Below are 26,385 nucleotides of genomic sequence, written 5' to 3'. Positions count from 1 at the left end.
TGAGAGTTCCAATTTTTCCATATCCTCATCAACTTTGTCATTGTCCATCTTTTTTATTATAGCTGTCCTAAGTAGGTGAAAAGTATTATCTTGTTATGGTTTTGATTTGCATTTCCTTAAATAGCCAATGATGTTGAGCATCTTTTCATGTGCTTATTAGCCATTTGTACATCTTCTTTGGAGAAATGCCTATTCTAATCTTTTGTCCATTTTTAATTGGGTTATTTGTTTTTTATTGTTGGGTTGTGAAAAGCTTTTAAGCTAAAAAGTTATAGATAATTCAAAAATAATTTTGAAGAAAATTAAGTGAAATGGTATAGGGCCCTTCTTGTGTTTCAGGAGTTTGAGTAGAAGGGTTATGTGGAGGCTCAATGGACCCGGAAGGTGATATACTTCCATTTCCTGGTTGGGAGTGTCCAGAGAAAAACCCAGCCCATGAGGGAGTATAAAGAGCACAACTTCTTGGTGGAAAGCCGTGGGTTTGGGATGGGGTGAGGGATGACCAGTATCCAGGCTTCCTGGGGCATAGGGAATCAATTTTCTGTGTCAACCTGGCTAGGTTATAGTACCCAGCTTTTCCATCGAAAGCTAATCTAGGTGTTGCTGTGAAGGTATTTTGTAGATGTGGTTAACCTCTACAACCAGCTGAATTTAAGTAAAGGAGGTTATTCTCAATAATCATCCAATTAATTGAAGGGCCTTAAGAACAAAACCGAGATTTCCCTGAGGAAGAAGACTAGTCAGTCTATAGACTATAGTCTCAGCCCCTGCCTGAGAGTTTTCAGCCTGCTGGCCTGCCTTACTGATGTCAGACTGGCCAGCCTGCACTGTCACATAAGCCAATTCCTTGAGATAACTCTTTATATATGAATATGTAGCCTACTGGTTCTGTTTCTCCGGAGAACCCTTACCGATACAGGGGGGAGGTAGATGTCTTGTCATGAACTTCCCATTTGAATCTATTGAAAACACCAGATGTGTCTGACAGAAGGGGAACTGAGACCCTCCTATCTCAGAAGAAACAGCACCCCATACCAGAGATGGGGGGCAGTGCAACTGCTCCCTGAAAACTGCTCCATCTGGATCATCATCTAGAAGCTCAAGTTTAATTATGGCTCCCATTGTTCTTTGTTGCATGTTTACAATCTCTTTTCTTGAGATAAAAAGGTTCCTTTCAGCCTCCTGTGCTCTTGTCCAATGGTCATGATCTTTTAGTTCAAGGCAATAAAAGGATAAATGATGCTTTCCAGATTTTCTTCAAGGTCTTTTTTTAATGTTTATTTCTTTCTGAGAGAGAGACAGAGCATGAGCAGGGGAGGGGCAGAGAGAGAGGGAGACACAGAATTTGAAGCAGGCTCCAAGCTGTCAGCACAGAGCCCGACGCGGGGCTTGAACTCACAGGCCGTGAGGTCATGACCTGAGCCAAAGTCGGACGCTCAACCGACTGAGCCACCCAGGCGCCCCTTCAAGGTCTTTGACTTGCACTCTGAAGGTCTTCAGCTCTTCATTTGCATGCTCATCTTGTCATTTGCTTCAGAACTTTCCTTTTCTTGCTCCAAGTGATAATCTTTCTGGACAGATAATTTCTCAAGAGACTCCATTTCTTTCTCTTGATAAAGTTTATCACTTCACATCCTCTCCCCTGGAGATTTTGGTCTGTACTTTTTCAGTGGAGGTTTGTTCAACCTGAAGACTTTTTAATTTTTACTTAAAAATATTATTTTTAATGTTTATTTATTTTTGAGAGAGAGAGAGAGGCAGAGTGCGAACAGGGGAGGGGCAAAGAGAGAGGGAGACACAGAATCCAAAGCAGGCTCCAGGCTCTGAGCTGTCAGCACAGAGCCCGACGTGGGACTCCAACCCACAAACTGGGAGATCATGACCTGAGCCAAAGCTGGACGCTCAACCCACTGAACCACCCAGATGCCCCTCAACCTGAAGGCTCTTAAGATGATCTGTCCTGTTGGCTTTTCTGTTCCCTTCTTTAGCAGTGTTGATGTAGAATTGACGTCTCTCTCCATCTTGGATTTTTAAATGCGCACTCGACTTTTCAATATCAGCCAGTGTCCTCCTGGCTCTTCTTGTCTGGTCATAAATACTGTCTCCACCTCCTGATTCCAACTTATTATGTATGTTGCCTTCCCCAAGGGAAGCTGTTAGGTCTTTCATCTTTAGCCAACATTCCTCCAGAGACTTGATCTGACTCTTCACACAGGCCATGGAGTTCTGTATGAAGCCCCTAAACAAAAGGTGCTTTTGTTACCCGTATGGTTTTAAATTTGCTTTTGCTTTTTCCACTTGTACTTTTATAGATTTGGTTTCTTTTTACGGATTTGTGGGTTTTTTTATTTATTTGAGAGAGAGACAGAGAGCATGAGCAGGGGAGAAGGGCAGAGAGAGCGAGAATGCCAAGCAGGCTCCACACTCAGTGTGGAGCCCCACGTGGGGCTCGATCCCATGACCCTGGGACCGTGACCTGAGCCGAAATCAAGAGTCAGACACTCAACCAACCGAGCCACCCAGGCACCCCACAGATTTGGTTTTTTTATGGATTTTGGATCTTTCTCATGAAAAAAGAGATGGGCTTATCTTGATCTAAATATTGAGGATTTTCTTTTCCTGGCTGGTTTGCTGTTAAGCAGAAGATGATCCAAATCATGGGGTTTGATGTATCAGGTCGTCAGTCACTTCTGGGCTTTTATCTTCTTTCACCTCAGGGTGAAACTGATGGGAACTTTCATTTTATGAGAACTATGCTGAATTGTTAATGGTATGCCCCTTGACTCTTGGTATAGAAAAAAATTTTTTTAATTGACTGAAAAATTCTGCCTAAAACCAAGAGAACTGTTAACATACCTACCATCACTGCACACACGACTCTCTCCCTTGACTCTGGGAGAGTGACACTGGTCTCGTTCTGCATAGAACTCTACGGCATCTCCCAGTTTGCCAACAGCGCAGATTCAAGGCAGGATGAAACCCCTCCATGGCACCCAGGCTGCACAGAGCCCCCTGCTGTCACCGAGTCCTGCTGTGCCACATTGTGGAGAACACTGAGCAAGGTTCCTTCCAGAACCAAACCTGTCTGGCAACTGGGCAGACCAGAGTGAGAGGGTCAAGGGGGCACAGCCCTGTGTCAAATACCCTGATACCCTCAACCTTATGCAGGGCTCCTTCTTTTCTCCTGCTTCCTTTTCCACTGTGGCCCCCAGGAGGACTCATTCTATTCTCTGTGCACACTGCTCCCTCCGCCTGAAAGCACTTTCTCTTGCTGCCTATCCTGTAGTCACTGGGCCTAATCATCCCTGTGTCCCCAGTGCCCAGTGCAGGGCCTGGCACAGAATAAGTGCTCAGTGCTCCACACATGTTCATGAAGAGAATGAATGGGTAAACGGTTGAAAGAGGGACAAAGCCATCATTTGCTCTCCCTGCAGATTTACACATAACACTCACTGTGTTGCCTCAGCAGATGGTTCCCTTAGGAGAGCTTAAAACTCCTTTCAGAACCGAGTGCCAGATGGTGGAGAGAAGGGGAGGAGGTGGCAGCCCTGCCCTGGCTCCCCATTCCCCCTGCCATCCCCAGTAAGAGACTTTGAACAGGTTAGCTAACCTCTCTGAGTGTCCTTTCCTCATCTGTAAGCGGGGAGAGCAAAGCCTGCCTCCTGCCATGTTATGAGGATTAACACAAGGGCCGATAGAAAGCCCTGCAAGTAAGGAGTTCAAAACATTTTAGTGAACTTTTTGATTCCATTATCAAGGTATTTAGCAACTCTTTCCATTCTTCAAGTATTCAGTTATTCCATGCAGGTTTAGCAAGAGCCTCATGGTAAAATAGCTTATAAACTTAAGAAAAAAAGAGATAAAATTCTCTTTACTGTTAAGATTATATACCGAGTAAACATAAGAGACTCTAGTAAAAACTACTAGAAGTAATGAGAGAATTGGAAAAAGTGACAGCATATAAGATAAACATAGAAAGCAAAAAGAAAAAAATTTTTTAAGAACATTTTATGTTGAGGGGCACCTGGCTGACTCAGAAGAGCATGACTCCTGATCTTGGAGTTGTGAATTCGAGCCCCGCGTTAGGTGTAGAGATTACTTTAAAAAATAAAACCCTGGGGTGCCTGGATGGCTCAGTCAGTTAAGTGTCTGACTTTAGCTCAGGTCATGATCTCATGGCTCTTGAGTTCAAGTCCCACATCAGGCTGTGTGCTGACAGCTCAGAGCCTGGAGCCTGCTTTGGATTCTGTGTCTCCCTCTCTCTCTGTTCTTCCCCCGCTCATGCTCTCTTTCTCTCTCTCTCAAAAATAAATAAATATTAAAAAATAAAAATAAAAAATAAAACCTTAAAACAAAAAAGAACAAAAAACCCTTTATGTTGAGGTGTAAAAAACAGCAGCAGATTTTTGGCTCCCCTTTCCTCTGGTACCTCCTCCTCCGGAAGCTTAGTGCCCAGGCCTGGTTGGTTGAGAAGTTCTTCACCCCCTTTACACATTTGTTCTTGAGTGGACAGGGAGGCTATTTCATCTAGATTTTCCAGTTGTTCTCTGCGGGAGCACCCACTGCTAAAAGCTGCTGTCTCGTACTTGGACGCAAAGGTGTTAGTCTTTTCTTCTACTCTTCGAGTGAGGACTCAGAAACAAAATTGGGAGGAAAACTACCTCTAGAGCAACCAAAACTATGAAATACTTCAGAATACACTTAAGAAAAGTATAGAATCTATAAAGAGAAAACCATAAAATTGTATTAAAAATATAAAATGAGATTTGAATGAATGAAAAGACATGCCATGTTCTTGGACAGGAAGATAGAAATTCATAAAATTGTCAATTCTCCAAAATTACTATGTAAATTTAATTTAATTCCAACTGTAACACTAACAAATTTCTTTCTTTCCCCCTTCTCATCCTCTTTCTCTTTCTTTGTTCTCCTTCTCCTCCTTCCCCCTGCTCCTGCCGCTCCCCTCCCCTGTCCCTTTCCCCTCCCTTCCCCTTCACCTCCCCCTTTTCTTTCTCCATTTTATTCTTCTTTCAGAGTTGACAAAAGGAAGTATGAAAAATGAGAACAGAGGAGGAGCCTTGCTCTCTAGAAAACAGAATTGACTAGAAAGCCAGTGTAATCAGAGCACTGATTACTAGTTTATCCCCCAAATTCACTCTTCTCCTTCCTCAGTAGAATCCTAGATTTACAATGGGACACATAGCCACTTGGAATTAGGACCACCTCTCTCAGCATATCTTCCAACTTATTTGGCCATGTGAGTAAGTTCTGGCAAATGAGATATAAGAGGTGTCCTGTGCAACTTCAGGAAATGGCCTTTGAGGGAGAGACATATCTTTCTTCGTCCCTTTCACCTTCTGTTGATTGAAAGGCAGCCATATGGCTAAAGCTTGAGTGGCCATCTTGGACCATGAGAGAAAAGTCATGTGTTGAGGATGGTGGAACAGGAGAAAAAGAGCCTGGGTCCCTGAAATTGTGGAGGGTCAAGCCAGCTCTAGATTACTTATCTCTGGACTAAATCTATGTGAGAGAGAAATAGATTTTTATTTAGTTTAAGCCACCATCACGTTAATTTTTCCGTCATAGGTAAACCTATTTCTAATTAATGTTGAATTTTTATCTAGAAATAGATCACTGCAAGTAACAAAACTGAGGTGCTTAATTGATGAGTGCATTGGGTTGCAGATGGCAAGGACTCAGGCACTGCAGACTGGAAAGCTTGTGACTCTTGTTATACAGTAGTAAAACATTTGATCCAAAAATTGCGTTAGTTGCCTATTACTGTGTGGCAAACCATCCCCGAACTTAAAGGGTTGAGACAATGAACATTTTACTACCTCTCACAATTCTGTGCATTGAAGGGTGATGGTTCCAACTGGGTGGCTCTTCTGCCGGTCTCACAAGGGTCTTTGATGAGTCAGATGGTGGCTGGGGAGGGAATATCCAAGATGCCTTCACTTATGTGTGTGGGTGGGATGGCTGGAAGGGCTGTGACCTCTTTCTCCACCCATGTGACTTAGCTTGGGCTTCTTTACATGGCAGCTGGATCCCAAGTAGACAAAAGTGAAAGCTGCCAGACCTTCTTAAGGCCTTAAAGTTAGTCACAGGACCAGCCCAGATTTCAAGGGAGGGTACTACACAGGTTGTGAATACTGGAAGGGATGATTCATTGAGTGGTAAGCTTCAAATTCTAGCTACCCCATCTTGAAAGGCAGATCATAGGCTACCTGAGGTTGTGGCAATGCAGTGTAATAATGTAGAAAGGTAGGGAAATTTAGAATGTTGATGTTTTCCAGCTCTTTCTTGCTACTTCTAGCAAAATCCTGCTGGAGAGAAAGAAATAACGAAACTCAAACTAGAGCTAGCCACTCTGTACAGCTTTACTAAGGGAGGAACACTTTGCTATTACCTATAATCTGGGTGGACCAAGAATCCTTTAATTTTGAGTATTGTAGAGTTTAAAAAGCCAATTGCTTCTGCACTGAAGCACTTCCGTTTGTTAACTGCACAGTGGCAGCTTTAGGAGGAGATAAGACAAGTACCCTCTTCAGAAAAGCAGTGAGCCTGTTGGCAAGGAAGGATGGTGCTTTCCCACCCATGCGTATTGTTTCAAATGGTCTGAAGAGAGCCATCATCCAGCTGGAGGAATGAGTGATAAGGAAAAGATCAGAGTCTTCAGGCTCGAAAACCGTGCCTAGATGAGGTCTTTGGCTGTGGTTACTCACACTGAAACTGACCAGAACCAAATAGACCTATTTGGTCTGTTTAGTAGACCAAAGGTCTACTAAATTTTTTAAGGAATGGTGCTATCAAGGAAACCCCAAACCCAGCCTGCAGAAGCCTCTGGTTGCTCACCCCTCACAATACTCCTTGGACCCTTGAACCTGCACCAGCAGGAAGTGGACTTGGATGACTGAATTTTTCAAAAAAGGTGTGTTGTCTTATGTTCTTCATGGATATGGCTCTCCAGCCTTGCGCTTGTATGCTACTTCTCAGAAATGTGGCCTATCTAGGAATTAAAGGAGGGCTACTGATTTACCTATTGGTTTAACCAAGTTTTACCAAATGCTTCTTTGTGTCAGATATTGGGTTAGTGCTGGGATGCAGTTGTGAGGGAAAGGAGAGGCAGCTGAGAATCTAGAAGGCCTGGTAGGACCTGTACTCACTCAGACTCATCATCCACAGCTATGTCTCCTCAGTGAGGGCCTTTTGAAGGACTCCAGAAATTTCCACATCTGTCCCTGTTGCTGATTCCAGTGATGTGTATCTTGGCTGCACCAACTTCCTTGGTCAGTCTGGTTGGATTTTTCCCTGCCATCGACATTTCCAATACACTGGTTAGACAGTGTGCAGAGGTTAGGACTCATGGACCTGGTGCCGTCAGACTGAATATCCCTAAGACCTGACTGTGCAAGGCAGTGGCTTGCAATGCATTGTACCATGGCCCTTTTACACACATATCCTGTCTAGGCAACCCATTCCACTTCCAAAGGGGAAGAAAGCCTGATGATAACAGAAAGTATTTTGGGGATTACATTTTAGTGTTATGCTTTAGCAGTAGGGGTACGGGTACTTTCAATATGAACTCTAACACATTTGTCTTCTGGTCATAAAAAATGGCATACATCCCAGTCCTTTACAGATAAGTGTGCCTGGTCAGGAGGAACTTTCAGAAATGGCCTGTATTAGGCAGTTTCTGGTTGTACACGCAGAAAGCTGACTCTAGCTTAAGCAAAAAGTATGTTCTCACTCTTTTCTCCAGGCTCTGTGTCTATTGCATTCTTTCCTACCCGCCAGCTCCAGGAGGAAAAAATCCCAGGGAAGGATTCTGACTGGCCCAGCTTCTGTCATGTGCCCATATAGGGCAAGTTCTGTTTCCAAAATGAAGGGGTAGGAGGGGAGGAAGGGCTGCTGGGAACAATAGCCAATACATTTGGGTTTAGACAACAAGACTCCTGGGAACAGAACTTTATTTAGGAAGAAGTCGCTTGAATGGCTCCTTTGATGACGTAAACGTAGGGTAAATAGATACCAATATTCTAAGTAAAGGATGACACTGGACTCTGGTGTCTTGAAAAAGACATCCCATCTTCACACCCCTTGATCTGGTTTCTGGGGAGGAAGTGGGAAAATTTGCTAGACCCTCCCAGAAGCAGTGAGGTCACACTGTTACAACATTCTTGGTTGGTGGAATCTTACTGAGTGAACTCTGCCTGCAGGAAAAGACACCAAGGCCCCAGTTCCCTCACACGAGCAATACCAGAACACAGGGCGCGGTTCTGCCACAGCTCGTGGCTGGAGTTAGAGCTCTGTACTCCACCTCTCCATATAGAAAATATTTATGTTTTGAGAACAGTAACTGAACACAAGGAGGGAATGCAAAGAACTCAGTGCCCATCAAGTTCAGAATGACGCCCACAGGAGGAGGGCCTGACCCCTTGGAAGGTCCCTGTGGCCTCTGCAAGGATCTGAATCAGCACGAGTGTCATGCGAGCAACAATCAAGGGTGCTTTCACAAGCACTAGAACAAGATGGCGAGAGGTGGATAAATTTTGCATGCACTTTGGAGTTTTTAATTAGCTGGTTGATGGACTGGGTGTAGATCCTAAGGGAAAGGGAGAATTTAGGAAAGGCTCTTAGGTGTCTAACTTGAAGTGGAGGCATTTGCATATATATGAATTTTACATAAATATTAGACACATATACTTATGTACATATGCATTTGTTTAAACACGGACAAAATATTTCTAGAGGGCTATGTAAGAATTTCCATGGGAGATGTGGTAGATTGCAAAAAAATGGTCACAAATTCCTCCCAGTCCTTGTGTGTGTGGCCTTTTGCAATGTGACTGTGCTGTTCTCCCATCAAGAGGTGGAGTCTGTTTTTGCCCACTCTCAAAGCTGTCTGGCCGGTTACCTGCTTTAACCAATAGAATGCCACTGAAGTGATGTCAGAGCTCTGGGCCTAGGAAGCCTTGCAGTTTCCATTCTTACCACCACGCAAAGAAGCTTCCTTGAAGATGAGAGCGATCACAGGGAAAGAGAGGCCCCCAGACAGCCAGCCTGAACAGTCACACCTGTGAGTGAGGCCATCTTAGGCCTGTAGCCTCAATCCATCAGCCAAAAAACTGAAGCAACATGATTCACCCCAGGCAAGGCCAGCAGAAGCCCTGCCCAGCTGGGTCCAGCCCAAATCACTGACCCACAGAGTCGTGAGCAAATACAGTGGTTGTTGCTTTAAGCCACTGAGTTTGGACCAATTTATTGCACAATAATAGATAAGTGTTATAGCCGGGAACTGAGTGCCTAAAGAACAGGAGTAGGGGAGATTTTCATTCACCCTTTGGTATCATTTGAATTTTGAAACTTGTGAATAGATTACCTATTAATTCTCAAAAACTTTTTGTCATTTTTGCATAAGCCTCTTATTTTGAACATAAAGAGTATAGTTTTTAATTGATCGTTGATTTTTAAAAAATGTTTATTTATTTTTGAGAGAGAGAGAGAGATGGAAACAGAGCGAACTGAGGAGGGCAGAGAGGGAGAGGGGGAGACACAGAATCCAAAGCAGGCTCCAGGCTCTGAGCTGTCACCAGAGAGCCTGACTCAAGGCTTAAACCGGGCTATGAGATCATGACCTGAGCTGAAGTTGGATGCTTAACCGATGGAGTCACCCAGATGCCCCTGACCATTGATTTTTTAATAAACTTTTCTTGAGGCACAGCATACTTACAGATAAGTACACAAATCATAGTACAGTTTGATGGACTTTCACAAAATGAACCCTACCTGTGTAACTGGCACGCAGATCAAGAAACACCACCAGTCTCCTTTATGACCCTCCTAGTTGCTACCCACAAGGAGTATGTGTATATATGTTTATTTATATTGTATTTACATACTGGGGGTACCTGGTGGCTCAGTAAGTTGAGCGTCTGACTTTGGCTCAGGTCACGATCTCACAGTTTGTGAGCTCGAGCCCTGCACTGGGCTGTGTGCTGACATTCAGAGCCTGGAGCCTGCTTCAGATTCTGTGTCTCCCTCTCTCTCTGCCCCTCCCCGGCTCACACTCTGTCTCTCTCAAAAGTAAATAAGTAAACATTAAAAAAACAATATTGTATTTACATACTTACATATGTATTTACATATATAATTTTTTAGTTTTTTATTTATTTAGAAAAGCAGTTTCTTTTCTTCCCCATGAAATACATTTGAGCAAGTATTTAAAGAATGTCATTTTAAAGACACATCAGGTTATCTGCCTTCACAGGAACACCCGCAGATCTCCATCTGGCCCTTCTGCTTTAGCAGGGTGAACACATCTGAGCTGTTCCTGGTGGAAGCCAAACCCCTGCAGTTGGGAAGATGCATTACTTCCCTCTTGTGGCCATATTTGGTTACTGCACCGAAGCTGGGCACGGGGGCGGGCGGGGGGCGGCGGGGGGGGGGGGTCAGTGCAGGACTTTTCCAAAGCTTAAGCCAAGGTGCAGAACCTGATTAACTGGCCTCTGTTCTGGGCTGGCATTTTTAGAGCACTCCTTATAGCCAACGTGACCTGACCGTCCCCAGCATGGGTAGTACCTGTAAAGTTAGCCCTGTGGTTGGTAGATGATTTCCACTAGCAGTCTGTCCTTCATGGGGAGGAGATAGTTAGGATGGGGAGTGGGGAGGGGCAACTGAAGGCTCCTCCTAAAGAACAACCGGTGTTAGAGATTGTGGCCTTGGAATTCTCAGAACACAGTATTTGGGAGGACACTAGACGTGTCTACATGGCTGAAGCCATGAAGCCCCATTTCTCTGGAGCTTCTCCCTCCTCTCAGGTCCTGTGGGAGAAGGTGAGGTGTGTAGGAGGCTTCAATAAAAACTGGGGGCTCGTCCCGGATCCTCAGATTTCTGGGGTACCTCCCACCCAGGTGAACAGACAGGAACGAACACATACCAAGTCCCATGGAAAGCTGTGGAGAGCTTCTGACAAGGAAATGGTGTGATGTGATTTCTGTTTTTAAAAGTTCACTCTTGGGGCACCTGGGTGATTCAGTCGGTTAAACTCCCGACTCTTGGTTCTGGCTCAGGTCATGGTCTCATGGTTGATGGGATGGAGCCCCACATCTGGCTCTGGCTCCAAGCCTGCTTGGGATCCTCTCTTCCTCTCTCTGCCCCTCCCCCACTTGTATGTACCCTCTCTCTCTCAAAATAAATAAAATTAAAAAAAAAAGATTCACTCTTTGGGGAGATGGAAGGAACTGGTGATTTCTTGAAAGAAGACCTGGTAAAGGAAGGGCCATGAGGAGTGGGCCCAGTGGGGAGGTCTCCATAAGTAGACCTGGCCACTGCTCTAAAGACCTTGACTCTCACCTCTCACACCTGGCGCTTAATCAACATGCAAGTTGAGGAGCAGGCTGGTCCAGAGGACAGAACCGGTTGCAATCTGTAAATAGTGACATCGGTCAATTTTAGGTTATGTCTGCTTTACTGTCGCTATCTTTCCGTTTCCTCCTTGTGTGATATTTTGTCATGCAAAAAGGTTATGGGACACTTACCACTAGCCCTACTCGGCAGTGCAGATATTAAATAGGACATGAAAAGGGGAACCATACAGGCAGAGAGTAGGGGACAAGCAGCCCCTGGAACACACTTCTCACTGCCCTGTTGCCAGAGTCACAGTAGAAAGGGCCCTGTTCCAGTAATGTTGAGATGGAGGAGGAACACACTTGGCTGGCATGAGTGATTAAAAAAGAAGGGATTTTTAAAAATATTTATTTATTTGTTTTGACTAAGACTTAATATTTTAATTTTTTAAAAATGTATTTGTCAAAATGTCACATGCGATTTATGGAACAAACCATAAAATGCTGTGCAATGAAATCAATGATGAAAGAGCCGAAGATTCGTATGTGCAAGAATGATTCCCAGTTCATCACAAGCCTCAATCACAACTTTGTCAGCAGCGGAGCCGGAAGGAGCAGCTATGCCACAGCACTCCTGTTAGCTCTGTCTACGTTACCCCTGAAAGGAAAGAAGGCATCGGAGCTGGTAGAAACTTCATTAGGTTTCTCAACCCATTCCTTCTTCTCTGCTTCAGTTATTAGTAGTTCAGGGACTTCCTCAAACAGTACCTTCCACTTTACCAAATCTTCATCCTCGCCTATGGTTCTGGTAACACACTGATCAATGACACTGGAGATTTCTGCTCTCTTCACTCCAGTTTTAAACTTCATTGAAAACACTTGTGGATAATGTCTAAGCCACCAATAGTTTGCCTTATCCACTGCAAGGTCGTGCAGTGTATTCGGGACTGCTGTCCTGCTCCAATACCGATAACCTGACCATTCCTGGCATAGCACACGGAGTTAGACTGTGTGTACTTCACAGCATTGGTGGCTACAATGAAGTCTCTGAGCGCAGACGCTGGCAAATCTTTATTCTTGATCACAACATTGCTAAACAATGACCTGTCGATGACGCCATTATTTCTCTTCTGACTTAAAGGAAAACCCAAGAGAGTTGGAACTTCGTTTTCATCTGGACTGTGAGACGGGTCCAGCTGAAGAACACAGTAGTTCCCACTTTTCTTTTCGGAAAGTATTTTCAGAGCTTCATCTTCATATCCTAGGGCAACAATACCATCCGATACCTCTCTGGAGATAATTTTGGCAGTAGGGACATCACAAATATCAGATAATGCAACAAAGTCACCAAATGAAGACATCCCGTCAGCCCCTCTTGCTCTTGCATATGCAGTTGATATGAGCGTAAGGGTTGTTGTTGTTTTTTAAAATATTTTTGAGAGAGAGAGAGACCGAGAGAGAGAGAGAATCCCATGCAGGCTCCGCACTGTCAGCACAGAGCCCAACACGGGGCTTGAACCCACAAACTGTGAGATCATGACCTGAGCTGAAGTCGGATGCTTAACCAACTGAGCCACCCAGGCGCCCCAGAGTGTAAGGGTTTTATACAGATCGTAGACCATGCAGACTTTGGCCTCATCTTCACTTGGTGGAATTTCCAACAGCAGTACCTGATGGGCTGACATGTTTGAAAGAGGCAGCAGCAGGAATGTCTAAAGCTTCTTTGAGTTCCTTCACTAGCTGCCAGGCATTCAAAGCATCATACAAGTTTATAAATCCAGGGGCTCCATTTAGAACTGTGATGGGAATATTGGGCTTCAGCGCTTTTGATGAGAAGGAGTTTGGTGAGCATTCATTCCATACCTCAAGGGTATCTGAGATATTCCTTTACTATACTGTGTCCTGAAGTAATCTGAAATTGCTTCCTCATATTGTGCCGTACGAGTGAAAGCCTTCAAGGCTCAATGGCATCTAGTCTCCAAGCAGGTGTCTTAACTGTCGGAGTTCTGCATCTCTGTGGACGTGGCCACATAGTCCTCGGGTTCACATACTACTGTCACTCGAGCATGCTTTTCGGCTGCTGCTCTCAGGAGGGTTACTCCACCAATATCAATCTGCTCAACAGTTACATCTGGAAAAGCCACTGTCTTCACAAAGGGATACAGATTACAGACGGCAACCCTGATAAGATTGAAGTCAAGTCTGGCCATGTCAGCATTATCTTCTGGGATATTATGAGCCAAGATACTGGCATGGACTGCAGGATGCAAGGTTTTCACACGGCCCCCTAACATTTCAGGAAATCCCGTCAGCTCAGAGACATCTCTGACTGCCAGACCAGCATCCCTGAGAGCTTTTGCAGTCCCTCCAGAAGCGATCAGATTCACACCAACAGAAGCTAGGTTTCTGGCAAATTCCACGAGGCCCGTTTTGTCAGAGACACTAAACTAGGAGAGCTGGCCTGGTGCCATGGCTGCGGGTGGCAGGGTGGGGAGTGAATGAGGGCAGCTGTGGCGATGCCAAATGCAGAAGGGCACAGAGTGGCCAGAACACGCACGATCAGGCAGGCTAATGTTTATTTATTTTTGAAGAGACAGAAAAAGAGAGAGAGCACAAGCAGGAAAGGGATTGAGAGAGAGGGGACAGAGGATCCTAATCAGGCTCTATACTGACACCAGTGAGCCCGATGCAGGGCTCACACTCATCATGAGGTCATGACTTGAGCCAAAGTCCTCTGCTTAACCGACTGAGCCACCCAGGTGCCCAGGAACTTTTAAAAAGAATGGGTATGGGGAGAGAACAGCTATGTGACTATGTCACATTGGAAGTACCTCTGTCAAGGAAATAGCCTAGTTAGAAAAGGGGAACTCCTATGGGGCACCTGGCTGGCTCGGTTGGTAGAGCATGTGACTCTTGATCTCAGAGTTGTGAGTTCCAGCCCCATGTTGGGTGTAGAGATTACTTAAATAAAATCCTTAAAAAAAAGAAAGAAAGAAAGAAAGAAAGGGGGAACCCCTAAAATCCTGTAGCTGAGATCATGAGGCTAGCTGTCTAGGGAGATGAATGAATCTCTAAGGCCATCCGATGTATCTCACCTTACACTTGAAAAAACATTCTGTGTCAATTAGGATGTTGTCATTGTAATTGAGTCTTCCTAACCAAAAGTGACTTAAGGGGTACCTGGCTGGCTCAGTTGGAAGAGCATGTGACTCTTGATCTCCAGGTCATGGGCTTGAGCCCCATGTTGTGTGTAGAGATTACTAAAAACAAAACAAAACAAAACAAAACAAAACAAAACAAAACTTTAAGCCAAAAGCAACTTAAGCTGTAGAATTTTCATAATCTCATTTAACAAGAAGTCAGCAGAAAAGTCCCTGAATTGACTCAGTGTGTAACCTGTCCCACAGGACCTTGCCATCTCTCCCCTCAGCCACCCACCTTGGCAACATCTCCCCTCAAGGTTGCAAGATGGCTGCTACAGATCCAAATATCACGCCATTATGCAACAACATCCAAAATCTTCCCTCCTTGTCTATCCTCTTTTTTATCACAGAGAGAAAGCTTTCTCAAAACTCTGCCCCCACCTTCCACCAGGGGAAATCCCCTTTCATTTCACTGGTCAGAACTGGGGCATCCAGGCTCCACTGACCCAGCCACAGGGAACAGGGAAATGTGACCATGGCTGACTTGGACCATGATTCATGCTATCAACAGGGAAGGAGAGAATGCCTGCTGGGAAGTGACCCCCTGCGTCTCCCATTACATTTTTGTTCTTTTCTCTGATTACAAAAGTCATATATGTCCACGGTAGAAAATTTGGGAAATCCAGAGAAGGATGAAGTAGGAAGTAAAATCTAATATTCTACCATCTGGATCCAAGCACTGTCTTTTCACCACTCTTGCCTATCTCTGCACTCGGCTCCGTGCAGTCCCCACCATCCTCCTCTTGCACCAGCCCTTCATATCTGCCCACCCGCTCCCAAGCCACCTTCCATTCAGCCCAGAAATGCTTGCTATAGGCCTTGTCCCCACACTCCTCCCTCACTTTTTTTTAAGCTTTGAAAAAAAAAATTGTGAATAACAGAGTATGTATAATAGATGTGTATAGTTTAAATAACGACGTGATGGACACTTGTAAGCCCACCACTCAGCCTGAATACTTTGAAGCCCTGATCACATCCCTTCCTCTCCCTTCCCGAAATGGCTGTTGCTCACTGTGTTCATCAGTTGTTGCCACAAAAATGCCACGTATTGCCTCACAGCTTGACAAGCCTTTGCCTCACTCTCATGGTCTGCACGTTGCACTAATCTAGGTTGGGCTTGGTGGGGTGGCTCTACTTCAGGCCATGGGTTGTCTGGGTGGGGCTCCAGACTGCAGAACTGGAGCCAGGTCTGCCCCATGTGTCTCCCACCCTACTAGGATCAGAGTCTACCTGGTGCCTATTCTCCTCCTGGCAGCTCACTGAAGTGGGAGAGCCATGGCAAACAGCAGCACAAGCACGTTTAAGGCACTGCTCATCTCGTGCTTACTAATATTCGGCTGGCCCAAGTAAGTCATATGGCCAAGCTCAACCTCAGTGGGGCGGGGGAGTCCACTCTCTTCACAGCAGCGGGAGGTATCGAGAACACTTGCTAACCCATTACCCAGACTGCACAGTCATGCCTTTGGTTTTCTTTATGGGTTTACCCAAAAGGGGATGTATCCCTGAGGAATGTATGAGTTGTTTTCCTCTGGTTTTGAACTTTATATATCTGAGTGGATAGATTTTGTCTGAGTTACTTTTTTCCTCCCTTCTCCTTACTTTGTTTTCTCCCTGTTTTATCAGCCAGGATGTTTGGTTGTGAACACAGACACCAGTTCTGGCTCACTTAAAGAAAAGGAATTTATCGGAAGGGTGTTGGGTGAAGGTTGGAGAAGCAGGCTCAGGAAGTGGACAGGATACAGATCGGTACTTGCCTTGGGCTGGAGGTGGAGATTCCCTCTACAGGGAACTAACTCTCTGTAAAGGGGCACAGAGAAACTTTTGGGGGTGATGAAAATATCTTGTATCTTGACTGTGATAGTGGTCACATGGGATATATACATTAGTCAGAACTCATCAAACTATACACTTCAAATGAATGCAATTTGTTATATGTAAATTATACATCTCCTCGATATAAAAAAGAGGACCTGCTTCATTTAATAATAATATTTAAGTCTGTAGTGGCTGATCCTTCAGAAAGCAACTGTGGGGTTCTCCCCAGACCAGTTTCATATGATTTGAGGTGATATTTTTGGCTCTATACCTGGTTCCGTTTGACTCTTGTTGATTCTGTGAGCTCCCCAATACCACTTAAATTTTTTTTTAACGCTTATTTATATTAGAGAGAGAGAGAGAGAGAGAGAATGTGCAAGTTGGGGAGGGGCAAGGGAGATGAAGACAGAATCCAAAGCAGGCTCCAGGCTCTGAGCTGTCAGCACAGAGCCCCTCGCAGGGCCCAAACTCACAAGCCACGAGATCATGACCTGAGCCGAAGTCAGATGCCCAACTGACCGAGCCACCCAGGCACCCTAGCACTGAAGGAAAAAAAAAAAAAAAAATATATATATATATATATATATATATACACCTATATATGTGTATACACACACACACGTGTGTGTATACATATATATACATATATGTAACATATATATGTAACCTATATATGTGTATACACACACGTGTGTGTATACACATATATACATATATGTAACAGATATATCTCAATAAACAGTTCAGTGATTTGAGTATATTCACCGAATTGTGCAACCATCACCACAATCAATTTTATTTTGATTTTTTAAAGTTTATTTATTTATTTGGAGAAAGATGGAGTGAGTAGGGGAGGGACAGAGAGAGGGGGAGGGAGAGAGAGAATCTCAAGCAGGCTCTACACTGTCAGAGTAGAGACTGACACAGGGCTTGAACTCATGAGCCATGAGATAATGACCTGAGCTAAAATTGGATGCTTAACCGACTGAGCCACCCAGGTGTCCCACCACAATGAATTTTAGAACATTTCATTTCATCGCCCCCCCAAAAAAGGCCATACACCTTGGAATCACTCCCCATTTCTCCCTAGTCACCTGTACTACTTTGCTAAGGCTGCCATAACACAAAATATCTGGGTGGCCTAAAGCAACAGAAATGTATTCTCTCATAGTTCTGGAGTCTAGTCCAAAATCAAGGTGCTGGTAGGACCAGGCTCTCTCTGCAGGCTCTAGGAGAGAATCTGTTCCAGCCTTTCAGTTAGCTTCTGCTGTTGCCAGCAATCCCCAGTGCTCCTTGGCTTGCAGGTACATCACTGCAATTGCTGCCTCTGTTACCAAGTGACATTCTCCTCTGTGTCTTATGTTTTCATGTGGCATTCATCTCTCTGTGCGTCTCACTGTGTGTCTGTTCTCTTCTTATAAAGACATCACTTATATTAGATTAAGAACATACCCTGGGGGCCTGGATGGCTCATTTGGTAAGCATCTGACTTCAGCTCAGGTCATAATCTCATGGTTTGTGAGTTCGAGCCCCACACTGGGCTCTCTGTTGTCAGTGCAGAGCCTGCTTCAAATCCTCTGTCCCCACCTCTCTGCCCCTACCACACTCACGTGTGCACACCCACTCTCTCTCAAACATAAATAAACATAAAAAAAAGAACATAACCTACTCTATAGTCCTTATCTTAGTTTACATCTTTTTTTTAATGTTTATTTATTTTTGAGAGAGACAGAGACAGAATGTGAGTGGGTTGGGGCAGAGAGAGAGGGAGACACAGAATCTGAGGCAGGCTCCAGGCTCCGAGCTGTCAGCACAGAGTCCGACGCGGGGCTCGAACTCACGAGCTATGAGATCATGACATGAGCCGAAGTCGGAGGCTCAACCAACTGAGCCACCCAGGTGCCCCTCTTAGTTTACATCTTAATTATGTTTTCAAAGACCCTATTTCCAAATAAGGTCACAGTCATAGGTACCAGGGGCTAGGACCTTAACATATCTTTTGGGGGGACACAATTCAACCCTTAGCACCCTCTAATCCCTAGGCAACCACTAAGCTACTATGTGTACTTATGGATTTACCTACTCTGGGCATTTTATATAAATATAATTATACGATATGTAGTCTTTTGTGACTAGTGTCTTTCATGTAGCGTAGTGTTTTCAAGGTTCATCCATGTTGTGGCATGTTGTATTAGTACTCCATTACTTTTTATGTGAAATAACATTCCATTATATAGATATACTGTATTTTGTCTACTCACTCATTAATTGATGGACATTTGGGTTGCTTCTGTTCTTTGACTATTATGAATAGTGCTGCTGTGAACATTCTTGTACACATTCTTGTATGGACATATGTTTTAATTTCTCTTGGATATATACCTAGGAGTGGAATTGCTGGGTCATATGATAACTCCATGTTTAACTATGAGGACCTGCCAGTCTGTTTGCCACAGAAGCTACACCATTTTACATTCCTACCAACAATGTATGGAGTTTCCAATTTCTCCACATCTTTGCCAACACTTGTTATTATCCGTCTTTTAAATTGTTAGTCATTCCAGTGAATTTGAAGGATTTCATTGTGGTTTTGATTTGCATTTCCCTAACAACTAAAGATGTTGAGCATCTTTTTATGTGCTATTCCCATATTCTTTTCTTTAAGTTTATTTATTTTGAGAGAGAGAGACAGATCAGGCAAGGGGCAGAGAGAGAGAGGGAGAGAGAGAATCCTAAGAAGGCTCCACACTGTCAGCACAGAGCCTCATGTGGGGCTTGAACCCATATGAACATGAGATCATGACCTCAGCCTAAATCAAGAGTCGGGTGCTCAACCAATTGAGCTACTCTGCCACCCCTAGTCCCATATTCCTTTAATAAATTCCTTCTCTTAAATCAGCCAGAAATTTTTGTCATGGTTTTGTTCCTTACAACCATGAATCCCTGAGCCTTTCCTGAAAATCTCCTTAAGAGGTGTCTGTCTTTTGAGTTGGTTGTGGGCCTAACAAAGGAGTACAAAGGAGTTCCCCAGGGGTCCACTGAGTCTTCCCTTAAGGTACCTGAAGACCTCAAGAGTACAGGAATTCCATTTCACAGAGGCCCTAAAAATTCACCAAGGCCCCCAGGGGTGAGAAACTGCTTCCAAACTCATTAAATCATTTAGTAAGCACTCACTGACTCTCCCTACTTGTCCCATGCCTGGCCCCGTGCCTAGGGTCCTGCCTTCAAGTTGCTTGACATCTGCTACACAAGGCAGACCTGAACCTAGCCAGTTTCTGCTTAGAGTGACCAGTGCTGCTGCAGAGGAAAATATAGGGTCTCTCTGTCCCTGGGAATAGGAGGCTTCTTAGAGATGGAAATAGTTGAGATAAATCCTGGAGAATGAGTGGGAGATAGCAGGTGAAGGATGGGTGTGCGATGAGGCTCAAGAAATGGTTCGTTCAGAGGGACAGCTTTATATCAGTGATGATGTATTAGTGTATTAGTGATGATGTAAGTTTAATTGCCATAACAATCATCCTCTATGCTGTAAATAGATGTAGTTCTTTAAAGTTCAAGTGTGAGCCGTCCAAGTGGGAGTATAAATTATCTATTTCTGTGTAAGAAATTACACCCAAATGTAGTGGCCTGAAACTATAGATGTGTATTGTCTCACATATTTTCTGTGTCAAGGATTGGAAATGGCTTAACTAACTAGTTCTGGCTCTAGGTTCTCATGAAGTTGCTGTCAAGACATCAGCCAGGGCTGCAGTCATCTGAAGTTTCTATGGGAAGCTTGGTTATTGGCAGGAGGTCTCAGTTCCTCAGAATGTGGATCTGTTCTCATGACATGGCAGCCACCTTCTAAGATCCAAGACAGAGTGAGGCAGAAGCCACAATGCTTTTTATGACCTCATCTTAGAAGTTACCCTCTATCACAGGTAAGAATTATGGAGGCCATCTTCGAGGCTGGATAACATAATCTGCCTTCTTAACCCCAATGACTTGTGTCTCTCCTACATGCAAAATACTCTCACCTTCCTGTAAGGCCCTGAAAGTCTCATCCCATCACAGTATCAACTTGAAATCCTGAATTTTGTCATTTTAGTCAAATTCAGATGAAAACAAGTCTCCTTGGGAGTAGTTCCTCAAGTAGTCTCATCAAGTACAGTTCTGCTTTATCCAAACACCTGCAAATGAGAGACAAGTTGTCTTCTCTCTACCTGCCCAACATCCCAAGCAGGACCAAGGTAACTGCTATCGACCTTCCTGCTCAAATAGAGAGGAAACAGGTACACAGGAGTCACTGGTCCATAGCAATTCTGAAATCAAGCAGGGCACACATTGCTTCTGAAATCAAGCACTTACATGATTCAGACCAAACTTGGGAATACTTCCTTGTGGGTCTTGGTTCTGCCCTCAGAGTCATCCTTCTTTTCTCATGAAAGATTGACCATGTTTGCAGCTGAGTAATTTTTTCAGCCCATTTCCTCAACTATTATACAAGTTTAGAAATCTAAAGTTTTCTTTTCATTTTATATTGTCCCTGTTCCTTTCAAATATAGGCATTTGAGTTTGTGACACGTGGTTTAGACAAAGGTCTTGTAGGGAAAAACAAAATCCATATTTAGGGAGCTTCCATGAGTTCTATATGACCAAAACATTGGGTGTTCCCTGGGTTTCTCTTTGCTAGAATGTTTAAACATATACTCACAATTATTACTTACTTGTGTCAGCCCTCATATCTGACTGTGATAACCTCTAGGGCAGGGCCTATTTCTCGAGGACAAATAGACAAATCCATTATCATGCTGGGATATTTTAATACAACTCTCTCAGTAACTGATAGACTATGCAAATAAAAATATCAATAAAGACAAATGAAATTTGAATGACATGCTTCAGAATTTTGACATAATTGACATAATAGAACATTGGATCCAATAACAATAGAATACATATTCTTTTCAAGTGCACACAAATATTTATTGATATGCTGAGCCATAATGTAAGTCTAACTGAATTTATAAGAGTTAAGATCATACAGAGTATGTTCAATGACCACAGTTGGATTATGCTAGTAATCAAAAACACAAAGAAAACTAGAAAATCCCCAAATAATGCAAAGGTCAAAAAAGAAATCACAATAGAAATTACAAAGTATTTGATTCAAATGATAATGAAAATATAATATGTCAAAACCTGTGGAATGTAGCTAAAGCCATGTTTAGAGGGAAATCTGTGGCTTCAAGTGAGTATATTGAAAAGAAAACAATGGCTGAAAATAAATTATCTAAATATCTATTTCAACTAGTCAGGAAAAACACCCAGAAATTAAATCCAAATGAAGTAGAAAGAAGAAAATAATAAAGTTGACAGAAGAAGTTAATAAAATAGAAAACAAAGATATGAAGGGAGGATTCAAAGAACCAAAAGTTAATTCTCTGATAAGACTAGTAAAGTTGATGAAGTTTTGGCCACATAGGTGAAAGATAAAAAGAGAAGACAAAATTCTCAATTTAGAAATGAAAAGAGTGCCATCCCTACAGATCCTACATGAATCAAAAAGATTGTGGGAGGAAATGGTGAGTAACTATATCCCAACACACTTGAAATTCAGATGACATGAACAGATAACTAGAAAAACACAGCCTACTAAAACTGACACAAGAGGAGACAGGAAAACTGAGTAGTTTCTGTTAAATTTTTGCTATTAAAGAAATTGAATTTTTTATTAAAAAAAAAAATCTTCCCACAAAGAAAACTCCAAGTCCAGATTCTTCCAGAGGACAGAAAAAATAGAAGTACTTCTCAACTTATTTTATGGGATGAGCATTACCTAGGTACAAAAACCTAGCGAGGACATTATCAGGAAGGAAAATTATAGGCTAAACAAAGATGTGAAAATTCTAAGCAAATTATCAGCAAGCCAAACCCAAAGATCAATAAGTAGGATAATACTACACAACCAAATTGTGTTAACTCCAGGGATACAAAGTTGATCTGACATTTGAAAATTAATATAATGCACCAATTTAACAGAATAAAGTTAAGAAAGTCATAGGATCATCTCAAGAGATGTGGAAAATTAATTTGATAAAAGCCACCAATCATTTATAATAAAATCCTTTCAAACTAAGAATAGAAGGGAACTTCCTTCATCTGATAAGGGGCATGCACAAAAAACCTACATCTAACATCATACTTGCTGATAAAATAGAAAAAGCTTTCCTCCTGAAATGGGAATAAGGAAAGGGTGCCCAGTATCATCCCTTCTAGTCAACATTGTACTGGAGGTCCTCTCCTATGAAGTAACAAGAAAGAGTGTAGAATTAGAAAAAAATAATTAAAATTATAATCATTTGAGGGCAGGGGCCTGGCCTGATTCCTTTGCCAGGGCCTGGCACAGAGCAGGTGTTTGTTTGGTTGGTAACTATTAAGTGGACAGATGGAGAAATGGATGGACAAAGAGAATGTTAAGTAGTAGGGCCCCAAGGCAGGGGCCTATCTTGTAGGGCACTGATGACTACATAATCAACAGAAAAAATAAAACAGCAGTGAAATTACACACAGTGAAAATTTTTTTTAATATTTACTGATTTATTTTGAGAGAGAGAGAGACAAAGAGAGAGTGCAAGCAGGGGAGGGACAGAGAGAGAAGAAGAGAGAGAATCCCAAGCAGGCTCTGCACTGTCAGCACAGAGCCCAATGCGGGGCTTGATCTCATGTAGCATGAGATCATGACCTGAGCCGAAATCAAGAGTGGGTCGCCTAACCCATTGAGCCACCCAAGCATCCCTGAAACTTTTTATTGATGAAAAATTGATAAAAGGATCAGGGAAATCTTCTTGATAAAGTGTAGATCAGCAAAGGTTTGGCCACCGTCTTCATTTCTTTTCTCTCTCTAGGAGCTTTAGTAGAGAGTCAAGATATTTGGCCCCCACTTTGACCCTAAAGATTAAAATTTTTTTTTAAGATTTTTATTTTTATTTTTTAAAGTTTATTTGTTTATATTGAGAGAGACAGAGATAGCACATGAGCAGGGGAGGGGCAGAGAGAAGGGGAGAGAGAGAGAATCCCAAGCAGGCTCTGCACCGTCAGCGCAGAGCCCACAAAACTGTGAGACCATGACCTGAGCCAAATTCAAGAGTCGGACGCTTAACCGACTGAGCAACCCATGCGCCCTTAAAGATTTTTATTTTTAAGTAATCTCTACACCCAACGTGGGGCTCAAACTCACAACCTTGAGATCATAGGTTGCATGCTCTACCGGCTGAGTCTACCTGACCCTGAGGACGTTTTTGTCTTGTAGTTATGAATACAAATTTTTGATGGAATTATATCATATTGATTACTTTTCACTGAGAAAATATTTCCCAGAACAAATCCCATTAAGTCAGTTCAATACCTTTGATTTTTCTATACAGTCATTAAATCTATTTCCAACTTACTCATTTTGGCTTAAATTGAACTATAATTATCTTCATCTGAAAAATAATTTTCGGTATAAATTTCATAATGATGATTTGTGTTACCAGTCAATTTAAAAAATCCATATCACAGTTTAATAATTATAGCTTCTGCCATTGTAAGTTATCTTTTGTTGTCATTATTTCTATTTTCTATGGAGTTCACTTTTCCTGGGATGAATTTTCCAGATCTACATTTTGTCAAGAAGGCTTCCTTGATTTTTCCATCCATTTTAGTCAATGAGTAATTTCACTGTGTGCAATTTAGATGTTGTCAGTTTTATTTTTTTCTGTTGATTATATAGCGGGTATGAATCTTACTCCACAAAGTTAGGGAAGTAAGAAATGACATATTACTTTATTCAATTTAAATCAAATTAAATCCAATTCAGAGCTTACATTATATGGGCTCCTTCCCCTGCAAAGGATCTGGTCTTTTGTAGAGAAAAATATTTTGATTAATGGATACCAATGTCCTTCTATCTACCATGCGCTGTCCCTCCAGACAGCAGGCCACACATATGTCCAAGCCCCAGACCTTCCTACTTCTGGTAATCTCTCACTACCCTCAAAGGCATTGGCTCCTGAATGGCCTTTGCAGAAAACAGCCCCCCAGGCTCTCTTGGGTGAGATGCAGACACATTTCTTTTCCCCTTAATTCATCCAGGTTAGGATTAGAATGTTTCAAGAGAAGTTTAGGAGGAAACAAAAAGCCTACAAGAAAATGTGAGAGCTGGAAAGGATGGGTTTGGTGCATTCTTTGATAAATTTGTGCAAATTTATCCTCTTTGAAATCAGTTTTGACTGTCAAAAGGTGATTGTTCACAATAGATAAAGACTTCCTAAAACTGGGGAAAAAAGGAACAGCCCCCGCCCCCTTAAGACTACAATGAGAGCAAACTAGTGGGTACGCAGGTGGTTATTCCATTCTCAGAACTTTTCCATCTCTAGCAGAACAGCAACATGGCAGGCCATAGGTATTTGGACAGAGGCTCTGACTTCTAGGCTTTTCCCTCTGGGGGATTTCCTGCCTCAGTCTTGTTCTGTCTGCACTGTTTTGCTTACCTCAAGTGTATTCTCTGAGACGTAAGATCAGTCCATCCAGAGACAACTTCCCGTCTGCCTGATCTTGTCCGCTTTGCTCTATTCATTCCTGCCATCCCCAAGTGTCTCCTGCCAACCTTTCTAAAGCTTTCCTCTTTCATAAAGAACCAAAACAATACAGTTGTAAACAAATACAACAAAACAAAATGCAAAATCCTTGTCTCTTTACAGAGTTGTAGGGTTGAAGAGAAATTTACATTAGACACTCATAACAGCCCTGGGAGGTATGTGTGAATATCCACATTTTGCAGAAAGATGAAGTGACTTGCCCAAAGGTCACACAGCTTGTGAGGATGGAGATAGGAAGGAGGATTGGAGTTCAATTCTGGCTGGATCCTTAGTCTCTGCCAACTGCATGGCACTACCTTCTCAACCCCACACTCCATTAAAAATTCCTATCACATGGCCAACAGACACATAGAAAGATGCTCAATATCACTCATCATCAGGGAAATACAAATCAAAACCACATTGAGATACCACCTCACACTGGTCAGAGTGGCTAGAATGAACAACTCAGGAAACAACAGATGTTGGCGAGGATGTGGAGAAACAGGAACCCTCTTGCAAACTGGTGCAGCTGCTCTGGAAAACAGTGTGAAGTTTCCTCAAAAAATTAAAAATAGAACTACCCTATGACCTAGCAATAGCACTACTAGGAATTTCTGCAAAGGATACAGGAGTGCTGATTCATAGGGGCACATGTACCCCAGTGTTTATAGCAGCACTTTCAACAATACCCAAATCATGGAAAGAACCCAAATGTCCAACAACTGATGAATGGATAAAGAAGATGTGGTTTATATATACAATGGAATACTACTTGGCAATGAGAAAGAACGAAATCCTGCCATTTGCAATAACGTGGATGGAACTGGAGGGTATTATGCTAAGTGAAATAAGTCAGTCAGAGAAAGACAGATATCATATGTTTTCACTCATATGTGGAACTTGAGAAACTTAGCAGAAGACGATAGGGGTAGGGAGGGGTAAAAAATAGTTTCAAACAGAGAGAGAAGCAAACCCATAAGAGACTCTTAAATACAGGGAACAAACTGAGGGTTAATAAGGGGGTGGGGGAGAGGGGAAAATGGGTGATGGGCATTGAGGAGGGCACTTGTTGGGATGAGCACTGGGTGTTGTATGTAAACGATGAATCATGGGAATCTACCCCCGAAACCAAGAGTGCACTGTATACACTGTATGTTAACTAACTTGACAATTAATTATATTTAAAAAAAATTCCTTTCCCGGGGCACCTGGGTGGCTCAGTCACTTAAGCATCTGACTTTGGCTCAGGTCATGGTCTCATGATTCGTGGGTTTGAGCCCCACATTGGGCTCTGTGCTGACAGCTCAGAGCCTGGAGTCTGCTTTGGATTCTGTGTCTCCCTCTCTCTCTGCCCCTCCCCCGCTCACACTCTGTGTCTCTCAAAAATGAATAAACATTTAAAAAAATTTTTAAAAA

The 26,385-nt window shown here is 43.0% G+C and overlaps 1 pseudogene; it reads right to left on the bottom strand.

Annotated features, from left to right (window-relative positions):
• Nucleotides 1–11,833: 11,833 nt before the first annotated feature.
• On the bottom strand, nucleotides 11,834–13,819 carry LOC109267166 (bifunctional purine biosynthesis protein ATIC-like; annotated as a pseudogene).
• Between the last annotated feature and the right edge of the window lie 12,566 nt (nucleotides 13,820–26,385).

The sequence above is a fragment of the Panthera pardus genome, unplaced genomic scaffold, assembly GCF_024362965.1.
Source record: "Panthera pardus isolate Hobbes unplaced genomic scaffold, ASM2436296v1 HiC_scaffold_12, whole genome shotgun sequence".
NCBI lineage: Eukaryota > Metazoa > Chordata > Mammalia > Carnivora > Felidae > Panthera > Panthera pardus.
Note: the sequence above shows the minus strand (reverse complement) of the source record. Positions and strands in the feature narration are given on the sequence as shown.